The sequence below is a fragment of the Phycodurus eques genome, chromosome 11, assembly GCF_024500275.1.
Source record: "Phycodurus eques isolate BA_2022a chromosome 11, UOR_Pequ_1.1, whole genome shotgun sequence".
In the NCBI taxonomy this organism is placed as follows: domain Eukaryota; kingdom Metazoa; phylum Chordata; class Actinopteri; order Syngnathiformes; family Syngnathidae; genus Phycodurus; species Phycodurus eques.
The window spans coordinates 14,434,358-14,456,100 of NC_084535.1; the positions used below are offsets into that span (position 1 = coordinate 14,434,358).

Sequence of the window (21,743 nt, forward strand, 5' to 3'; positions counted from 1 at the left end):
ACCAGTTCAAGGTATACCCTGCCTCCCAATCAAAGTCAACCAGGTAAGGTTCCAGTTACTTACGACCTTAATGTGGATAAGTGGTATAGACGTTTGGTGGATAAAGCATGTAAATGACTTTAAAGCTGCTCTTCCATGCTACAATTACAACACAGGTTTGCATATACTGTAACGTGATATCTATAGTTCACAATAAACAGGAGAAGACATAGAATTTCCCTAATTCAATCACATGATTTCAGACACTCATGCACTTTAATCCAGTCCCAGAAACAGTTCTGTGTGGGTTTCAGGGCTGTAACGTGTGTTTGACACCATTTACATATTGCTTCGAATGTATAACCAGGCAACTCATGTAAACAATTAGTTGAAAAAAATAGTCTTATTTAGAATAGGGTCTGCATTGCCACTGATATACCCAAGGAGGGGAGGGAATATCCATCCATCCATTTTCTGAGCCGCTTCTCCTCACTAGGGTCGCGGGCGTGCTGGAGCCTATCCCAGCTGTCATCGGGCAGGAGGCGGGGTACAAACTGAACTGGTTGCCAGCCAATCGCAGGGCACATACAAACAAACAACCATTCGCACTCACAGTCATGCCTACGGGCAATTTAGAGTCTCCAATTAATGCATGTTTTTGGGATGTGGGAGGAAACCGGAGTACCCAGAGAAAACCCACGCAGGCACGGGGAGAACATGCAAACTCCACACAGGCGGCGCCGGGATTTCCAACATTACTCCCACATTCCAAAAACATGCATGGTAGGTTAATTGACGACTCTAAATTGCCCGCAGGTGTGAATGTGAGTGCGAATGGTTGTTTGTTTGTATGTGCTCTGGCTGGCAACCAGTTCAGGGTGTACCCTGCCTCCTGCCCGATGAAAGGTGGGATAGGCTCCAGCATCCCCGCAACCCCAGTGAGGAGAAGCGGCTCAGAAAATGGATGGATGGATGGATGGATGGATGGAAATGACTAGCTGTCATAGCTGATGTAAAATCCACACGCATTTTCACATTTATTCCAACTGAAAACATTGGTAAGATTTAAAAGACAACCTGCGCGAGTGCACCTACGTTTGCACATTGATAAGGTCAGAGAGAGAAAGCCAACTACAGTATGTCTGTCATGATTATTTCAAAGAGCAAACGGTGTCACTAGAGCTTCAAGCGAAGAGAATGTTTCCCATAAATTTCACATTGTTGTGTCGTCAATCTATTTGTCACTCTAATGGGCAATGTTTTCAAATGAGGCCTGGCATTCAAAGTAGCAGGAATTCTAAAACTTAGTCAAGAAAAGAAAAAACGAACAACTTAACTGACTTGACTTCACAGTTGAATGGATGTTTTTGAAAGGATTATCAGGAGAAAATTCATTTTTTCTACATTCTGTCACATTCACATGAATAAGTAGACATTGTGAAGAACTACTCCAAGTAGATTACATTTAACTGGGACATGCACAAATTTAAAACTCAATATTTAGGCTACAGAGTGACAATGAGATGCAGAATCAAACATTCTACCTTGTATTTTATTTGACATGGTCAGAGAGGTCCGATATATCAGGATGTTTATTATTGTTGTAGTTTGCAGGGATGTAAAAATACAGTCTACTGCATCATACTTAGATTAAGTTAATTGAATGTTACCTTGATCGTAAGTTAATTGAATGTTATCTTGATCGTAAAAGACTGCTTAAAATGTTGAAGTGCTGCCTGTACAGCAGTACTGTTTTATAATGGCTATAGTTTGACCATGTAAGATTTTATTTCTACAGTATTTCTATTTCAAGTATTTTAGACGGGAAATTTGTACTCCAAATATAAACATATTAGAGGTCAACCAGCATACCGGAATGGATTGCGTTGGACTTTAGATTCGAGGTTCTTCTGCATTGAAATAATTATCATTTGGTATTTTAATATATGGAGTATTACTCAAGTTAATGCTTGTACATAGATTGTCAGCAATGCCCTGTAGAAGCCCATAATGTAATAACAGCCCATAACATAATAACGGCCCATAATATAATACATTTTCCCTTTTAAATGTAATAGGCCCATGATGTAAAACTGGGCAACAATCTAATAAAAGTCCTGAACCTACAAGGTATAACTTTTGGCCAATAACGTACTGTAATAACTTACTAAATTATTGGCTGATTATTACGTTGCTGGCGTGGTTAAAAAAAAAAAATCTTACAAAATTAAAAAATTCTTAGCAAATGTATGACGGAGCCCCCGTAATGTAATAATATACTAATATGACTTTAATTAACTTTTTATTTTTGGCTATAAGTGTGAAATTATGTTTTAAAAAGGGCAAATTTATTACATTATGGGCTTCTCTGTAGAAGACCATAATGTAATAACGGCCCATATGGTAATATATTTGCCCTTTTTAAAATGTAATAGACCTAATAAAAGTCCTGAACCTGAGTCCTGAATATGGAGAGAGGGAGAGCGAGAGAGACAGACAAAGACAGAGAGAGTCTGCATTTTCACAATTATATCTGAAAATAAAAAGTCAAACAAACTGATATTAGTGTATTATTACAGTATGTGCTCAGCTATTACATTTGCAAAGATTTTTTTTAAACTATTATTGTAATAACCAGCCTAGGTTTTAAGTTTTTACATTTTAGGTTCTGGACTTTTATTACGTTACTGGCCAGTTATTACGTTATGGGCCTATTGCATTTTAAAAAAAAAAGGCAAATTTGTCACGTTATGGGCGATTACTACGTTATGGGCTTCTCGATGCGCTTTTTGAACTTTTTAAACCGTTGTATACTGGAAACAGTTTTCATACATACATACATTTTCTGTACCGCTTATCCTCACAAGGGTCACGGGCATGCTGGAGCCTATGCTAGCTATCTTTGGGCGAGAGGTAGGGTACACCCTGAACTGGTCGCCAGCCAATCGCAGACAGTTTTCTGTAAGGATATTTAATTTTACATCTGTATTGTCTTCCCAATTCATATAACCTCACAACCATGAGTAAAAGTTCCACATTGCACATGCTCTAGAATGTTATCATTTACCTGCTGTAGCAGGATGTCTAATTGCTCAATCTGATACACCCATGAGACAGCAGTATCAGCAAATACACTACGCTAGAATAGACAGATGATTTAATTCTACAACTAAATGTTGCAGCTCCCTAGAGATTTTGTCTGCAGGCTCATTGTGTTTTTTTTAAACAGTGAAATAAACAAACTAGAGGTCAGTCAGACATTTGTGGTTGTAAATTTGGTTTCTGCAATTAATTAGGCCTGCCAAAGCACGCTTGCTAATGTCACATGAAAGGCACAATACAAACAAATTCCCATTAAATTGCTGAGCTATAGTATGACACCATAAATATTAAAAAAATGCCCTTTGAAAGCATACTATGACCAGCTCTTCATTTTCCCCACATAGTAAATGTTGTGACTCCAACACTGCACTCTTTCGTTATTGTTTTTTTTTTTTAATTGTTTTCATTTCCTATGACAAAACAAAACAAAGAATATAAAACAAAGGGGCTACAGAAAAGGGTTTTACAAAGCTGCAACTACAGTCAAGCACACTGCTCCTCGCCATCTGCCCACAACTAGACATGAGTTAGTTTACATTAAAAATTAATGTTGCATTGTGCTCCGGGGCCATTGTTGCTCACCTTGGTCCACATTCAAGTTGCTCTCTGTCCTCAGGGAAGTCTCTGGACCACCTGGACTTATTTGGCTGACTTTAATTCAATGCTGCAGTTTGGACTCTCCTTTTGTCTTTTACTTTTTTGTTTCCAGGTGGCCATAACTGCTCATATCTATACTCTTTGAACAGTTAGATGTGGGCTGTTGTGCCCACAGGACTCAGTGCAATAAAATGTAATTTCCACACACAGGCCACTTTATCAGGTACACCTGCACAAACTAATAAGATCAAATACATGAATTCAATGCTTTACATTAACTTTTTTGTTTCACCAGCAACTGTGGCTAGTGCTTTTTTAGAGTTATGAGCCACTCAGCATTTTCACTTGCCACACTTTTCACCGCAAAATTACCCAGGCAAAATACATTAATCAATGGTCAACCAGATCGAAATACATTCTTGAATGGTGGCTGGGTTATGTTGACATAACTTTATCCCGATCCAAACAGTCAAATTGACTTGAGGGGAATGGCTGAGTCACTGCTGACATTCACCCGCATTCGGCGGGTTGGCGGCCAGCGATCCGATCACAAGATGGAGCAATGTGTCTATTTAAATGACCTTTTCATTTACTGGAAATACTTAATTGCTCAAAAAATTATATGTACAATAAATAATGTATCTTTGTTCATCTATTTATGCCAGTGAGGCATAGTGACAGACAGAACAAATGAATGGTCTTATGTTAGATGGCAGGAAGTACATACAGTAATTAATGTAACCACTTTTTGTGACATTTTGTTTGTTGGTGTGCCGTGAGATTTTTCAATAGTAGTAGTAGTTCCTTGGCTCCATAAAGGTTGGAAATCACTGCTCTAGTCAGGTCATGTATTCTAATCAGTTAGGTCAAACCAACATTACAACATGACAGAAATAATGGTTGCTATCTTATTGTAATTAAATCACTTTATTGTAATTAATTATTTCACCCACACCGAAACTTTAGAGCATGATTCGACAGAACAGCAGCATGTTTACGCACAACCGTTAGTGCGAGCACTAGCTTGCTAGGCTACATAACGTTTTTGTTGCCTGCTTGTGAGCTGTATCGTATTAAAAGTACGTGAACATATTTCGAGCAAGCCTTAAACAAACGTCCTCTCCTGACCACCAACACACATTTTCCCCCATTTTGTTCTTATAATACAGTTGGCGCAATCCACGTTTTGTTGTCGTCGCCACGGTAACGAGTGTATCCGGTCGTATTTGAGTTGACAGGATGAAGCCCAATGATCGTAAAAAGGATTTAAGTCAGGGCTCTGGCTGGGCCATTCAAGAACAGTCACTGAGTTGTTCCGAAGCCACTCCTTTGTTAGTTTAGCTGTGTGCTTAGGGTCATTGTCTTGTTGGAAGGTAAACCTTCGGCCCAGTCTGAGGTCCTGAGCACTCTGGAGAAGGTTTTTTTATATATATATATATATATATATATATATATATATTTACACACACACACACACACACACTTTATATACACTTTATATTATATATATTTTTTTTTTATTATATTTTATATATACTGTATATTATATTTTATATGTTATGACCAAACATTGTATTTAATCAGAATCATCTTTATTTGCCAAGTATGTCCAAAGTAGTTTTACGTGCACTCCTCAGACAGAGAGAACTGGAGTGATGCTGCCAAATAAAGGATGAGGTCAAAAACCTTCTCCAATCGTACTCTATGGTAAATTTATACAAGAAAATGTGAGAAGGCAATGATGGGCGAGGCCAGAGAAGTAAAAATGCATTGCTTTTCCATCCCAAGTTTACTGATAAGGAAAGCTTCATGGCTGTCAGTGCACATAACAAATAGATGCAAATGTACTTGTTTCATCAGGATCAAAATCACATTTGGAGCATAAAAATGCAATTTTCATTGATCATAATACACAGTATCTATAGTTCAGATTCTGTGCTCATGTTGTAAACCTTTGAGACAAAATGCATTCATAACAAAATGTGATGTCCTTGATATCTGTACTGCAAATACTACAGGCTTTGAATCCAAGGATGCATTCATCTGTCGAACATGTGCATTACATATCTGTGTAGATTATTCATGTTTAACATACTGTATATTATCATGGAATTAATTGCATTGAGTCATTTTTAAGAAATTATAACACACAAAAGATTAAAAAAAATGGACAACTTGTTATAGATGTCGTGTGAAAGACGTGCAGCGTTTCACCACTGAGATGAGCATTGAAGTGGATAATTAAATATAAACGACCTAGCGCAATTAGTCATGTCATGTGGAGGACCCAAGGCTTAGAACAGCAAGCAGATGCTCCTCTGCACTTCCCCAGTAAAATATTTCATTTGGGTCACCGTTTTTACTGATGGCCAAATAATCAGTTTTTCCCTTTTTTTTTTTTTTTTTTTTTTTTTTTTTTTAAATCACCTTTGTCCCTATTTTGATGTTTTAAATATGTTACAGTAATGAGGACCTGTAGTCTACAGTTGCATTTGAGCTTGACCCCACTGATGCTTAGTGACCACTTGCAGGGCTGTTCTTGAGATTCTGATGATGCACAGTGCTTCAATCAAGTTACACATAGCTTTTGTAGTGATTACTCCCCCTGCCCCCTCCACTCATCTATTTCCACTGTTCGGAGTTTTTAATCCAAAATTCAGCCAAACATCTGCCGCAGGCTTTCTGGTGCTCATAGCAGCTGCACTCCTTCCATATTTGATGCTTCAGCATTCACATATTCTGACTGAAAGGCCAATTACAGATATGAAAATACGATAATTAACCACATTCTTATTTTACTGTAAATTGTGCATATAGTATCATACTGAATTCCGTCAGAAATGGAAAAAACATATACTGACCAAACATACTGTAAGGTTTTTTTTGTATTTTGTTTTTACATTAAGGGGGTAAGTGCTGTGACTAGGCAAACTATTGGTCATAATTTCTACTGTTATCGTGTAGCTATTAGGCCCTCCGGACTTACTTTGTCAATCATATGACAGTAATTCAGCATCTTCATGATTGGTGGTTGTGTGCAGGTCAGAACATTTGCACTTATTGATCCAGCGGACTCCAATGCCTTGTGATCCCTATCAGAGTAAAGCCTTAAGGGAGGAGGGGATGCAGGGATTCGCTGTGCTGCTTGTACCTTTCAGTGAGAATTTTTGCATGAATGCCCACAGCGTTATGAAATACGCAACTGCAATAAAGCCGTTGCACAGAATAAAAAGATAGTTTTGTAAATTGTTATATAAAATGGTGACATGGTGCCGCATGTGGTTACAGTGCCTGCCTCTCTTATTTTCGGAGTACTCCAGTTTCCTTTCACATTGCAAAAACATGCATTTTGGGGAAATTGTTGACTTTAAATTGTCCAGTAGTGCGCATGTGTGTGTGTGATTGGTTATTTATCTACAGTATATGTAGCCTGGTATTAACTGGCGACCAGTCCAGGGTTTACCCCTTTTCTTGTCTAAAGTCAGGCATAGGCTCCAGTTTACCCATGTTATGTAAAAGGCATTTAATACATCACTTGAAAAGTATGTGATTGCCCTCAACATTCCTTTTCAAAATACAATACAGTACTACATTTAGGCTGCTTGTGTATTTGTCTCACAATAGGGAAGAATGTTAAATACGCAGACATGGTAAACACAAAACATGGCACAGGATTTTGTAAATTGTATATAAACATGTTAATGACATTTTAAACAATTTGCAAATCATTATTATACATTTATGAAGATTTATTCTATTTCCACTTTCACATCTGTTCTGATTCTGTGTTAACATGAGTTTGTATCAATCATAAATAAAGGGAGCCTTATTTTGAACAACAATCAATGAATTACAACCATTTATTTCAAACAAAGGGACAAACCACTAGAGCTAAATTCCAACTCACTATTTATGGAAGAAATCATGCTCACTGTTCCTATATACAGTACACTGCAGTAGAGTAATCCCTCGTTTATTATGGGGGTTACAGTCCAGCAAATCCCCGCAAAAGATGAAATCCACGAAGCACAGTAATTATCAATTTATTGTAGAATCTATATAGATTTCAAAGTTTCACATATGTAATATTTACTGTACGAGAGGTGCAGGTATTGTATTTGTCCACTTGATGTACAGTAGCTAGCCACACACTCTACACAAGCACATGCCTTTAAATGGCAGGTGCGCTCTACCTGAGTGACATGGACGTCACACCATGCAAATGTGCTAAAGACGGGCGATTTTCATGGCTAAACCATTAGGCACTACGCATCACAGTGGCGGTCTCAGTGTTGTAAGCAGAAAGTGGTGCTGACAGATCCCGCTGTTTCCAATAATTGTTTGCGGTGCATTTTTAACTACAGGTTGTAGATTATTAAGATAAATATTGCTCTTTACTTGCCTTTGATCCTGCCCAGTGTTCATATTGTTACAATTGTGTGTATTAGCTGTACGACGCGCTAAGGTTGGTATTTGTGAATTCATTGAATCACATTCTGACTGTGGCTTGTGGGTTGAACAGTGGCATTCTGATTATGTACTTTATAACCTCAAGCAATTTGGACTCACCAAATATATAGTATATAGTATATATAGTATACAGTGAGATTACTCAGTAAGGTTTCTTTTTCTGCAAAGAATAAGGGCCCATTGGACCTTATGTGAGTCATTGCGGCCACATTCACATCAAATAGCTCATAAATCTGTGATCTATTAAAAAAAAAAAAAAAAAGAAAATAAAAAATGGGCAATGTACAAACATCTACATGCAGTTTAAAACAATTTTACCTTCATCATAAATGCAACAATTTAATAGTGGTTAAATTAAGTACATTTAATTGTAAGATTTTATTTATTTTTTTTACACCAATTGTTTTCCAAGAAACTATAAAATATTTCTACTATACCAATTATATGACAATGCTTTTTTTTATATACATAATTTATTGCAAGGACAGATTGTAACACTGATACTCGTACCAGTGAGTCAGACAGAAGAAAATTAATTTCATCACTGTATCGCCTTGAAAGCCTGACATTATGGCCAACTTAGTCATCACCAGACATTCTAATGCTCTCTTTCTTGTACGGCCAATCACTCTTTGGCACCGCAGTGTGTAGTGTCACATAAAATATTAATGTGTATCTGTGAGTCCTTTAAGTCAAGCCAAGTGAACACAAGCAGCACACCTAAAGCTCATATCAAACAGCAGCAGCTGCCGAGAAGCCCCAAGCCACCTCAGCTTAATCCAATTTGACTGGCCATCACTGCAGGCCATGCTGGATGCAACATTATGTGAAGTGGATAGAGCTTTGCACCCCACATCGGTGGAAAGAGATTCATCAGCTGCTCTTTGAGGTTGCTGGGCAAACAAATATGTTCTAAAACATACAAATATTTTTAATGGCAACCATCAGAGTTGATAACATGGAAATAGGTGATCAACAATACCATATTTGGTCTGGGATTACTGACGCTTCTTACACTTTTTGACCTTGAACTGCAACTACCCGAATTTTTACCTTTTTGGGCATTAGCACTGCATGTACTAACCCCATTTCTGTGGCTCGGCTGCTTTGCATGCTCGCACATGATTTGGAAACTGGTGAATACATTGCGAACTCCGTGTTCCGCAGAAAGAGAAGGTCGAGAAATTAGTTTTTAGATGACCATGGCAAAAATGTCCCACAGCTGTCACTTGCAGCTCTGGCCAACAAGTTTATCTGGATCTTACAAATCTGTGCAGGAAAATCCTGTGATTGTTGCTTGGTGGTCAACATGCCTCCATGGTGCGTGCACTCTTTGTGTAATATTTTTAAGTGACGGGCTGCCTGTGGTTTAAAAGCATAAAAATATACATATTCAGACAGACAGAATGAACTCAGTGGGTAAGACCACCATCTGGAGACATGTTTAACTCATGAGCATAAAACCCAAATTGGGCCATCTCTGTTTAAAATAAAGCATGAATGACAAGCAAGCTTCAATAGCAAATTTAACGCTACACTATGGGTGGGAATTCTAAATGCAGGTGAAGAAACAGTCACAAGTAAACCTTTTGAAGCTGTAATGGTGCAGTGCAGTCTTTTCTCACACAATTTTGTAGGGGTTTTGATGTAAACTGAGGGACTGAATTTTGGAGCAAACATTCTCTCATAAGGATATGTTGCATATATAATTGAACAAATGAACACACTGTCACCACTTTTACTTGGTGACTTAAGAGACTTCAATTTCTGTTTTCATGGGCAGATGCACACTTTGGACAACCTCCATTTTTGTCACTTCACAGCTTGCACATTATTTTGAAACTGGTGAATTGTCTTGATGGGTTCTCAGCTCCAGTGATACAGACGGTACACAAATAAGCTTTTAGTTAATCCATGCCAAACATATCAGACAACTGTCTCTTGCAGCTCTTGTTGGATTTCTGCTTCTCGGGCTTATTGGACATGAAGAACTAAATACCTGTATCTCTTTACAGCGAGTTCCAGGTCATCCAGCTACATATTTCCCCCTCTCTACCTACAGTGTTCATACATGGTATTTGCAGTGTCACCATGTGAGGCCTGTGAGAGACCCCCTGTGGTTTAGAGACACAAAAAAAAATGTACATTAGGAGCAAAAGCAGTAATTTATAGTCAGTCAACCGAAGTCCTTCACACGCGACTTGATAGTTAATTGTAAATATTAAACATGTTCAACAATTAAGAATGCTGGCCCTCACCACCAAGCAGAAAAGAAATCACCTCACACCACAGGATAATCAGTCAGGATAATCTTTAGAGCCTTCAGATAATTAGACCTTAACTGGCTTTGGTTGGAAGAGGAAAATCAAATCAGGCTCAAAATCGGCCCAATTGTCAATAAGTGTACCACGCTTTAGATGCAAGAGTTGCCATCGAATCATGGCAACCCCTCTGCAAATATTTTACAGCCTTGTGAGGAGGAAACACCTATTTTACCATACTCTCTCATTCTTAAACTTCTGCAGTAAAATGTAATAGTTTGAAGTAAAATGCAAAGCCGACAGATGATTAGTGTCTGCTTCACAGGCACCTGGGTGTGACACTAATGTAAAATGCTAATCGAGAACAGCTCACAGGGATTATGTGATGTTGTGGTGGGGGTTCATTTGGTGGGGATCACTTACAAGTGGAGAGCCTTAATAGATTTGGTCTTTATGAACTGTTTCCTTTTTCTCTGTTGAGATTTTGTATTTTCTTAAATCATGAAAGAGCGATGTAATTGTGTGCCTTTATAGGAAGGTTTAAACTCAGCAAGCCCTATGCCTGGGAAGTACAATCCTGAATAGTTTTGGCACCCTCTGCTGTTATGCATGTTCTCCAGATGGCTGTAAATGCACACACGTTGTAGAGAGAAGAGCGGTCTTACTGAGAGGAAGATGAAGAAATAGCTCTTCTGTGACTTGCTTACAGGACATTAGTATGCTCTGATTGCTTCTCTCTAAAAATGAGTTTGGTGAATGTTTGTATTTGGTCAAACTTGTCTCATCGTGTACTTATTTACCACAGACAGAACCCATTGTTTTTCATGGACAATGTTATCAGAAGAGTTAAAATGTAAAAGCTGACTCAATGTTGCAATTGGCTGCTTTGTACAGGAACCCCAAATGTCAAACATAATCCAGTCTGTGACGCTGGCCAATGTAGAATGCATTCACATTTTGAAAAAAAAAAAGTAATATATAATAATGTATAAATAATGAAAATTAAATTAATTCATTGCGTGGTCAAACTGTCACAAGCATAAAGTATTTTCTAATGAGGTAATGTTTTAAGTAGCCATTAACATTCTTAAATGTGTAAGAAGTTGGTCTAATTGTGACCAACATTTATAACTGTCATACAAGTACTTTATAAACTGAAGTTAATCAATTTATAATAAGGCTAAAACAAAGTAAAACGACTTACCTTTGGCTCACAGAACGTAATGAAGAGGAAACAATGGTGTTTGTGGAGCGATACTGTCATCTAGTGCTGTTTTATAGGTATTCCTCTGATTGATAAACCCTTGTGATGTTAGATATTAATTAATTGCATTGCACGTAGGTAGTTAGCACATCTTACTCGCAGTTCTGAGGTTCTGCATTAGAATCTCAGCTCCAGCCTTCCTGTGTGGTGTTTGCATGTTCACTCTGTGCTTGTGTTTTGTTGTTGTTTGTACTCCAGCTTCCTCCCACATTGCAAAACGTTAATTGAAGACTCTAAATTGTCCATGGGTGTGAAACTGAACGTGACTGGTTGTTTGTCTATACAGTATGTGTCTGTGATTGGCTGGCGACCAGTCCGGTGTAACCCGCCTCATACCCAAAGTTAGCTGGGATTGGCTCCAGCTCACCCACGACGCCAAAGAAGAAAAACGCTATAGATAATGGATGAATATTGTACTGAGCAGCTTGACCTTTTCATATGATCATCACAGTTGTACCTATTGTCATCTCTGTTCATTAACCTTCTGTTAGCTGGCAAGAAAAAGCACAAACGTCAAACAAAAAGCCAAACACTTGTGCTGTTGAGCCTTCGATGCTTACTGAGCGGAAGTATGAGGAGATGTGCATAAGTCTTGCGTGACTTCATGTATGAAGGCTGTTCAAATGAAATTTTTTTGCAACTTCAGACTCAGGATGTTGGACAAAGTCCATATTGCCACCTCAGGGGCATTCAACATTAGAGCTTCTGCTGCATTCCCTTAAAAGCATATTTCTTATTCTGTTGCTACAAATTAGCATGCTTGTTATACAGTGCATGTGGGGGAAGTGCTTTTTGTGATTATTCAACACAAGCCAAGACAAACATTAATTGGTGGCACAAGATCCTTTGCTCGTGTCTCCTGCTGTGAGCCCAAGCCAGGCTTTGGTGTGGCAAACACATCATCCCTCCCGATCCGAAATGTCCTCTGACAAGCCCAGCAGTAGCGAGCTCTTGGTCATCATTTATCATCCTCCCAGCAGATTGGCTCCTCTCGTAACACGTGGCAGACCAATGGGTCATTCTCATGCCGGGGACATGGCTGGAGTAGCGGCGTGACGAGTTGTCTGCGTGAGTGCAGGGCTGAGAGATGAAGCAAGGGAGGGGAGGGCTTGTCATCAAAGACAGAAGCGTGGGGGACCTTTTCATTTAGCGTGCAAACGTGAGTGCTTCAGACAGCTCCAATACTGTATTAACACACCTGCACAGGTCTCAAGAGGGAATAATAGGACCTTTTTGTGCTGTTCTTCACCATCTCCCTCAGAGATGTGCACCAGAGATTACCCCATTAATAAATCACACTATTCATTTACAGGAAGAGGCTGAGTTGTGGGGTGGTATCAGCGCCAATCGAAAGCACATCTGTGGGATACCAAATGTGATTTTTTTATTTTTGCAATAGTGAGAAAAGGCCTCATTAACCATCATGTTCTTTAAATGTGTTCTTATTAGGCTCACCGCACAGCGAGCGACGCGGCCGAAACCGACTGAACTGTTCCACAGTCTGGCATATTTGGCAACTAGGTTTTTAAGTGGTCAACAATCGGCCATTGATTTTGCTGCGATTTAATCGCCAGTGAACAGCGTCGCATGGTCTCTCACGCAACACCCAATCAGAAATGCAGGAGATTCCGCAAAAAAAAAAATACAAATGTTTCGTGTTTTAAGAGTAAGCAAGGCCCAGTTGACCAGCAGCCGTCACAGCACCGCCAAGCCATAGCAATTCAGTATATAGAGTGTATGTATATTGTGTTTTACAATAATACCAAACTATATTTACAATTTCATATGTACCTGTGGCAATAAAGTAAAGCGTGGAGAGTCTCTGTCACAGAAATGCATGGGGGCAGTCAGTGACTGGGGTGATCGATCACTGCCTCTCAAAATAGTCACATTCTCATCTTATGCTCACCAGTTTCATCTTTTTTTGTGGTCATCTGCTTCTTCCTTGACAATCATGGCATGTTTTTGTGGTTCTATTAAAAATAATACAGTACAGTATCTTGTGTGTGGAGCCTCAAAACCTGATAAAGATTCACAGTTATTCCATTGCAGTGTGTCAGTAGATATGCGGCTTTTAATCGTTTGGTGTGCAGTGAAGAGTCTGCAATTGTTTGTTTGTTTTTTGTTTTTTTTAATGATCCACTCCCAGTCACGTTCGGCGCTTCGTTCGTTGTGCAGCAGGTCTTAAAGGCCACATAGTGGACCAGGGGTTTTGACTGTCTCACAGCAAGAAGGTCACAATGATACCTTGAAGTTCCAACACAATACAAGTTTTATAGTTTGCCCCATAGTTCTTTCTCAAGTTTAAACTGTGTAATGTCACTATGCCTCAGCCAGAATCAAAGGAAGAACTCCTAACTGTGTTGTGCTTTTTCTTTTGACTTCTTTCACTTTCTTCTGGATGGACAGCAGTGGGAAGAGAAAAATAACATTGGAAGAGAGTAAGAGCATCCACCCAATATCTTACTGTCCACCCAATAGTTGCTGTGAAGTAACTTTGTTTCATCAAAGGTTATCAATTGCAATTTTTAGTAGTAATAATTTGGCTCATTTCTACCAATACAGCGTGCAGGTTAGCTAGCAAGCTCTACCTGCAGTATAGCATGAAAAATGCATCTTCCCTGCTTGCCAAAATTTAGAGAACAGCTCGGTGTCGTTACTTAAAATCCCAAGTGTTATGTATTTTGTGTTTTTCAGGCACAAAACAGTTTAATATGGTGAAACACAAAGGGTTAATAAATAAAGTGATATTTGCATATTATTACGTTATGGACTCAGTTATTACATTTGTATTTATTTATTTACCAGGCCAATAATGTAATAACCAACAAATAACAAAATACGTTTTTGGGCCAAAGTTATTACGTTATAGATACAGGACTTTTGTTACGTTATTGGGCGGTTATTACATTATGGGCGCGTTCTGTTTTAAGAGGGCTGATTTGTTTATGATATGGGCCGTTATTACTTTATGGGCTTCTACAAGCACTCTTCTCTGTGGTGTGTCAAATTTTTAAGACATTTTCACTTTAAAGGGACTTTCAGACTTCAAATAACTGTTTTCCACCATTTGTGTGTTGATTGATATGTCATCGTGGTGTCATAATCTATTCAGAGCTGCTTTGTCATTCTTCACATCCTGTTCAAAGCGTTTAATACGCACCTATGCGCATTGACTGTTGTTTTGAAAGGGTCAACTCTCTAATCAATGAGCTCGTGAAGAGACCCAAGTGGCTCCATAAAGCATGAGGTGCCTTGGTTGACTCATGGGCGACATTGCATACATTAATTAGCTTAATTCCATCACAATGCTCAACAAGGGAATTTTATACTCCTCTGAGCGTCACCATGGAGGGTTGTTTTGCTTTGATGACAAATTAAAAGTAAGCCTTTAATGGCTTTGAGACACAAGCTTAAATTCCACCATCTTTCAACTTTACAGATCTAATCTAAACTGGTTTAAAGTGGCTGTTTAATGGAAATTAGCTTTGTATTTCACTCTTTGGCTGCAAAAAGTGTCTCTGGGGTACCCTGATAGGTTTAAATCGATACTGGGAGGATTAATCTACTACACTGGTGAAAAAATAATACACACAGTGTTGGTCTGGTATACGGTTGTAGAAAATTAATCCTGGAGGCATTCACATTCTCAAAGGAAGCACAAGTAAAATGAAATTAGTTGCTGTGAGGTTAATGTGTCAAAAATCCCCACCCATTTTGAACCGGTGTGTGCACATAGGAGCGAGTTGTATTAAATGGTGATTGCAGGGATTTGATTTGTGCAGAGTAATTTTGGATTGAGCCATGAGGTTGTGATGACAGAGGCATAAAGTTGACCATGACCATTCATGTTGTTGAAAGCAGATGTGATCAAGGAAGGCAGTAGTCCCCCAATCCCTCCCAGCCCAGATAGACAAGTCACATCAGACTCTAGAGATGATCACAAGAGGTAGCTCAGATGCAGGCAGGCAAGAGTGAAGGCAGTTTTCAGCCTGCCTCATTACAGTAGACAGGTTGATCTGGGGAACTGCTTTTTGAAGAGACTCCGAAGTGCTAATTGTGTGAATGATGTGGAGGGTTTTGAGTCCAGAGAGTACAAATTTCCACCAAGGCTAGACAATTTTTCAAGTGTGAGGTAAAATGTCAACCAAATTAAGATTTTCTTCTGGCTCCAGAGAAACAAATGTGATAAAATCCTAGAAAAACCCTGCAAATCACAATTTAATGTAATTTGACAGAGGTAACATCTGAACAAACTTAATGAGATTCCCCCTATTAAATTCAAATCGCTGCCTATCTAGTGTACCTCAGATCTAAATGGAAATGTGACGAATGTGACCCTGGACACAAATACATGCATGCAACCATGGTATACGGTATTACACAACGTAGTTTATATATTTTGGCAACAATATTGATAATATGGAAATATATGCAGTTTTCGAATCATTGAAAAGTGTAAATAAAATCAGGTATGATACATCTAGTCACAAAGGAAAGACTGGAAGGAACATATTAAACATACACAAAACAAAGAAATGATACAATTGTATTTAAAAAATGCCAGGCAGGTAAGATGCAAGTCTGCTTTCTCTTAGCCTTTGACAATAGTTTACGACTACATGAATGGTATTTGTTTATCCGCTATGTTGGAGATCTGGAGGATAAGCTAGGCTTGAAACAGAAAGATTAGTAGACTGACTAGTTCTTGTTTACATTTGTTCGTTTTTTCTTTGTAACCCTAATCGATTAATATCAGCTGTTATACATTTTCCAGTTTCCAGAGAAGCTTTGGATGCAGTTGACAAAGACATGACACAATAACAAAGTGGCGGTCATAAACAACTAGGATACCTGCACGATTCACGTGGAAAAATAACCGAGATTGTTTCACAAAGCCTAACTTACTTTAGCTGAAACAGCATTGACTTTGCCTGACATTAACCCCAAGGATAGATAATTGTTAGCATGGTGAGAGTCGGCTGCCATTTCAGTCAGTAATCAAAGGATGCATTTGGAAATGCACCCCGAGCTTGCTCTGTTACACTCCGGAACGTTCGCAAACTCAAAGTGCTGATGGAATATGCGTAACACTTGCACTCGCAGAGTCCCAGCGGTCAGTGCAGAATCCATATCGTAACAATATCGATGAGTCAACATCAAGATTTTTTTGTCATTGGGTTTTACTAGCATTGTATGGAATTCCTGAGGAAATTGTGATGTCATTCAGCTGTACCATGGAAACCTTGGCTTAAAAAGATGTATTTCATGCTCTGGTTTGTACAAACCCAATTTCCAATCACAACAAAGACAAGATATTTAATGTGCAAAATGATGAATGTTGTTTTTTTTTTTTTTGCAAATATTCTTTCATTTTGAATTTGATGCCTGTACACATTCCTAAAGAGCTAGGACAGGGGAAACAAAAGACTGGAAAAGCTGAGGAATGCTTAAAAAAAAAAAAAAAAAAAAAGAAAAATGGTTGGGTAGAAAAGAAGCATTCCCGAAAGGCTCAGTTGTTCACAAGCAAGGATGGGGGAAGGTTTACCACTTTGTGAACAACTGCATGAGACAATAGTCCAACAGTTTAAGAACAATGTTTCTCAATGTACAATTGCAAGGAATTCAGGGATTTCATCATCGACTGTCTATAATATCATTAAAAGATTCTGCGAACCTGGAGAAATATTTGCACGTAATCAGCAAATCCGAAAACCAACATTGAATCCCTCAGGTCCTGTGTAAAGGATATTGTCACTTGGGCTCAGGAACACTTCAGAAAACCATTGCCATTTAACACAGTTCGCCGCTACAGCTACAAATCTAAGTCACAACTCTACCATGCAAAGCGAAAGCCATGTATCAACACCACCCAGAAATGCAACCAGCTTCTCTGGGCCCGAGCTCATCTGAGATGGACTGACACAAAGTGGAAAAGTGCGCTGTGGTCTGACGAGTCCGTATTTCAAGTAGTTTTTTGAAATCATGGACGTTGTTTCCTCCAGGCCAAAGTTCAGTTAATGTTTCCACAAAATAGGAACTAATTCATGAACTTTTGCACATTGAACTCATTGAGGTACAAGACTGTTTAAGTCGCCCACGGTTATCACCAGCTCATACTGTATTTCATCACATTGCCTTTTGCCATATCAGCCATGCGCAGTGACAATGCTCCAGTCACGCACAGATCGCTGTGTCTTCTTGCGCATATAGAGACGTCGACATGTGACACTATTGTGCCACTTTCAAAAGCAATGAAAGAATTGGATAGAATTGTACAGGTCTGAAGCTGGCCGTGCACACGCTCAGACCAGCGCAGACGGCCCACTTTTAAATGTGCCGGTCCACGAAATGACCAAAACCAGGTCCAGCCAGCCTCCTCACGGAGTAACGCCAAGCGCAGCGCTGGATTTGCGCTAGTCACGAAAATAGAGCCCTGTGTGTTTTCCTTTCTTCCCACATTCCAAAAACATGCATGCCAGGTCAAATGAAGACTTCATTATCCATAGGTGTGTAAATGCAAGTGTGAATGTTTGTTTAGGCACCCTTTAATTGCAATGCAATTGATTGGCGACCAGTCCAACATGGACCCGTATCTCACCCAAAGTCATCCGGGATAAGCTCCCGTGACCCTAATTAGGACAAGCACTATAGAAAATGAATGGATGGATAATAAGTTGAGCCCCGTTTTTAAGCCCCTTACAATATGGACAATTCCAATTGGACCATGTGCTCACTGTGATGTCTCACTCAGGTGCCCTTTATAAAATTAGAGGTGTATCTTGAAGTACAAATTTGTAACGGAGTTGTGCTCGTCCTTTGACAGCAAAGCGTGAGACGCTTGAGAAGTTTCTTATCAGTTAATATGGGTGATTACCAAAGAATTTCACTCTTCATTGTCTGCCAGGGAGGCTAATTATTTTATCATGGAAATTTTAATTAGCTGTATCTCTAGGTTGTCCACAGTTCCTACAAAAGCTGTGCCAGTTAGCAGCGTATGAGTATGTGAGGCTTTTCTGACAAAGGAAGGGCTCTACATTGCTACAAAGAAAATATGGCCCATGCAGCCAGAATGAGCAAGCCGCACTTATGATGATAAAAATGTCTCCGGTGACATTCTGCAAAGTGTTCAGTGCAGCTTCGGGCGATGTCGATATAAAACCTCTACTATAGGACGGACTTTGGTTGCAGAAGTTAGCAATAAAAGGTGCACTATAGAATCTGATTTCTTCACACGGCTCATAATTAATTCAACTACGCACCATTTAGTTGATTCTGTTTAATGTTAATCATATTTATTTTATAGCAGTGGACCACATCCATGTTAGGGGTGAAAAGTGATGGTGACAAAGACTGATTAATGACTCATGATTGATTTGGCAGAGGATGATGGAGTCACAAGCATGCTACAACAAATCATCGAATTACAGGGTTAACTCCCAGTCATCTCCATTATTAATGGCTAAGCAGCTCTTTTCCAGGGGTTCACAAGAATGTCATTTTTTTTTTAAAGCTATGCCTTCACATTCTCATTGCACGGTAAATTTGCAAGTCAAATAAAAGACACATGATTGATGGTAAGGATAGTTTGTTATTGTGTGTATTCAGAATTGATAATTACCAATGTGACCTTTGATCTTCTGGATTAACAAGTACGTCGCTCTCTGTCCGACTACAGTATGAGCTGGTGATAACCGTGGGCCGGTGGAACAGCCTTTTGTCAGCATGATTTCTGTGGCTCCTTTTTGTTGAATAAATCACGCAGCTCTGCTATCAGTCTTTCACGTTTTCTTCCCTATAGACAGAAAGAGAACGTATGAAATGATAATGAATTTCGCCTCCATGTATTGGTTGGTATTGTATTAATTATAACAAGAGTAGTTGCTTGTGTTATGTTAATTGGAAAACCTACATACCATATTGATTGGATAGTAGATGAGAACTTCAGTTTAAAAAACAAAAATCTAGTGGGCAGAAAAATCGTCAAGTGGTTAGCATGTCTGGCTCACAGTTTTGCGGTTGGGGTTTGAATCCTGGCTTCGGATGTCCTGTATAGAGTTTCATGTGCTACCCATGCTTGCCTGAGCTGCTATGGCCTCCCATATTCCAAAAACATGATTGGTTCATTGGAGACTCTAAAATTACCTTAGGTGTACGTTTCTAGAATATTTTGTTTAGTGGCCATTATATTTTGAAGTGCATTTAAACTTCAATGTTTGATTTTTATAGTTATGTGGACCGTATGCATTACATAACAATTGCCAGCAGATCTGATTTCTTCTACTAGACATTTTTAGAACCATTAAAATAAAAATGACGTCATGGAGTGACATTCTTGTACGAAAGGGCAAAAGGAAAGGGAATTTAGCTGAAAATCTTACATTATCACTCAGTCTTATCATAAAACAAAAGGTGTCCTTTAAAATATGATACCATCAACAATATTTATAGTTTAGGTACAGTAGAACTAAACTGGGCCTGTCACTGAATTGACAAATGAATTAAATTACCTTAATTTCAAAATGTCTCTTTGAGCTGTATGGCTGATGCAAGGTGAATAGTTATGTTAATAGTTCATGTTAAAAATATCTTTTTATAAAAACATTTTTGGTTTACATTTTGAGTGCATTATGGACAGCAAAATTCATATCAGTATCACTGAGTCATAGGTTTATCAGAGACAGATGGCTCATGAAGTATACCTTCGACACTATTCAAGGCGACAGCATTAAATCACACCTGCTGATTAATTAATGTTTGAAGAACACAATTTAATGGTAAAATTCAGACTATCCAGTTATTGAATCAATAATCCAAGACCCTAATTCTCAAAAACATTGTAGTGGCACATGTCACCGAGTGACATTTTATGAAGACGACATTATTTCTAAGATGTGCAGCAGCCCGGAAAACAGTTTTGTGGGAAAAACTTGCGATGTGGGAAGTATAAAGTAAGACTATAATTTAATGCTACGTTACCAAAGGTATGTTTTATTTTATAACCAGTAAGGACTTGGGACAAATGTGGCCACTGAAAATATAGACACTCTCAAATGTGTCAAAAGCACATTCAAAATCATTCACTGCCAGTCCTCCCTGTTGACATTTATATTTGAATCCAACAGCCATCAATGTCAGTGAATGAGTTAAAGCATATTTTGATGTAGGACCATGATGTAGGATTTTTTGGGGTGGGGTGGGGGGTTTGTATTCAGATTATACAGTTTACAGTGAAAACTCAAGCACCCCCATAGTCATGCAGTTTTCAAATCTACCAAAACAGTAAAAGTGGCACAAAAACCCGGGTCATCCTTTCAGTGATGTCAACAAAAAGAGCAGCACGTCATTTGAGATCTCATAACAAACTGGAGCTCAGTTCACCAAGCATTAATGTAGCTCACCGAAATATACACTATTACACACGATTATTATTACTCTACAGACAGTAGCCTTGATGATTTTGATATCATATAGCCTACTGTATTCACGAAGCACTGACACACGTAATCATCATGTTAAACATAACCAACAGCAAATATGACCAGCTATAACGTCGGGTCCTCATCATTTAAAGCAATGATCACAAAGAACTTGAGTGTTCAATTTATGAGATGTAACTCCTGAAGCATCTCTCAAAATTTAAAACGCACCACGGCAGGTGCGGGCTCAACATTGCCAACACACACACACACACACACACACACACACACACTTTGAAACCTACTTTGAGAAGTGTGTCGGGAGTCTGCGTCTCTCCGCGCTGAACCTCATCAGATCATTCCACTGTCAGATTGAAATTTGTGATGAAATGACATCATTTCCAAAGGCAAGCTGAATCACATGCCTTATGCCTGGGCATCATATTGCCCCAATCATGCTCCGAGGAAAAAACTTTTCACACAATGCTGTGGAAACTTAAGAGTTAGGGCAAATAAGTGTCCAGGATGTGACGACTGTCGGCTCTAGTGAGCATTTTCCACTTTGGGGGAGCTGGGGTAAGAGCCGTCTCCCTAACTAGGAAGTCGCAACAGTACTATATTCCGATTCAACCACGAGTCCTAGCTAATAGA

At 38.9% G+C, this 21,743-nt stretch overlaps 1 protein-coding gene across 1 annotated transcript in view; it reads right to left on the reverse strand.

Moving 5' to 3' along the window:
• Positions 1-21,469, reverse strand: part of eys (eyes shut homolog) — a 259,849-nt gene extending 238,380 nt beyond the window's left edge. The window contains exon 1 of the mRNA XM_061690335.1: positions 21,398-21,469. The gene's annotated coding sequence lies outside the window, so the exon portion shown is untranslated. The remainder of the gene's footprint in view (positions 1-21,397) is intronic.
• Between the last annotated feature and the right edge of the window lie 274 nt (positions 21,470-21,743).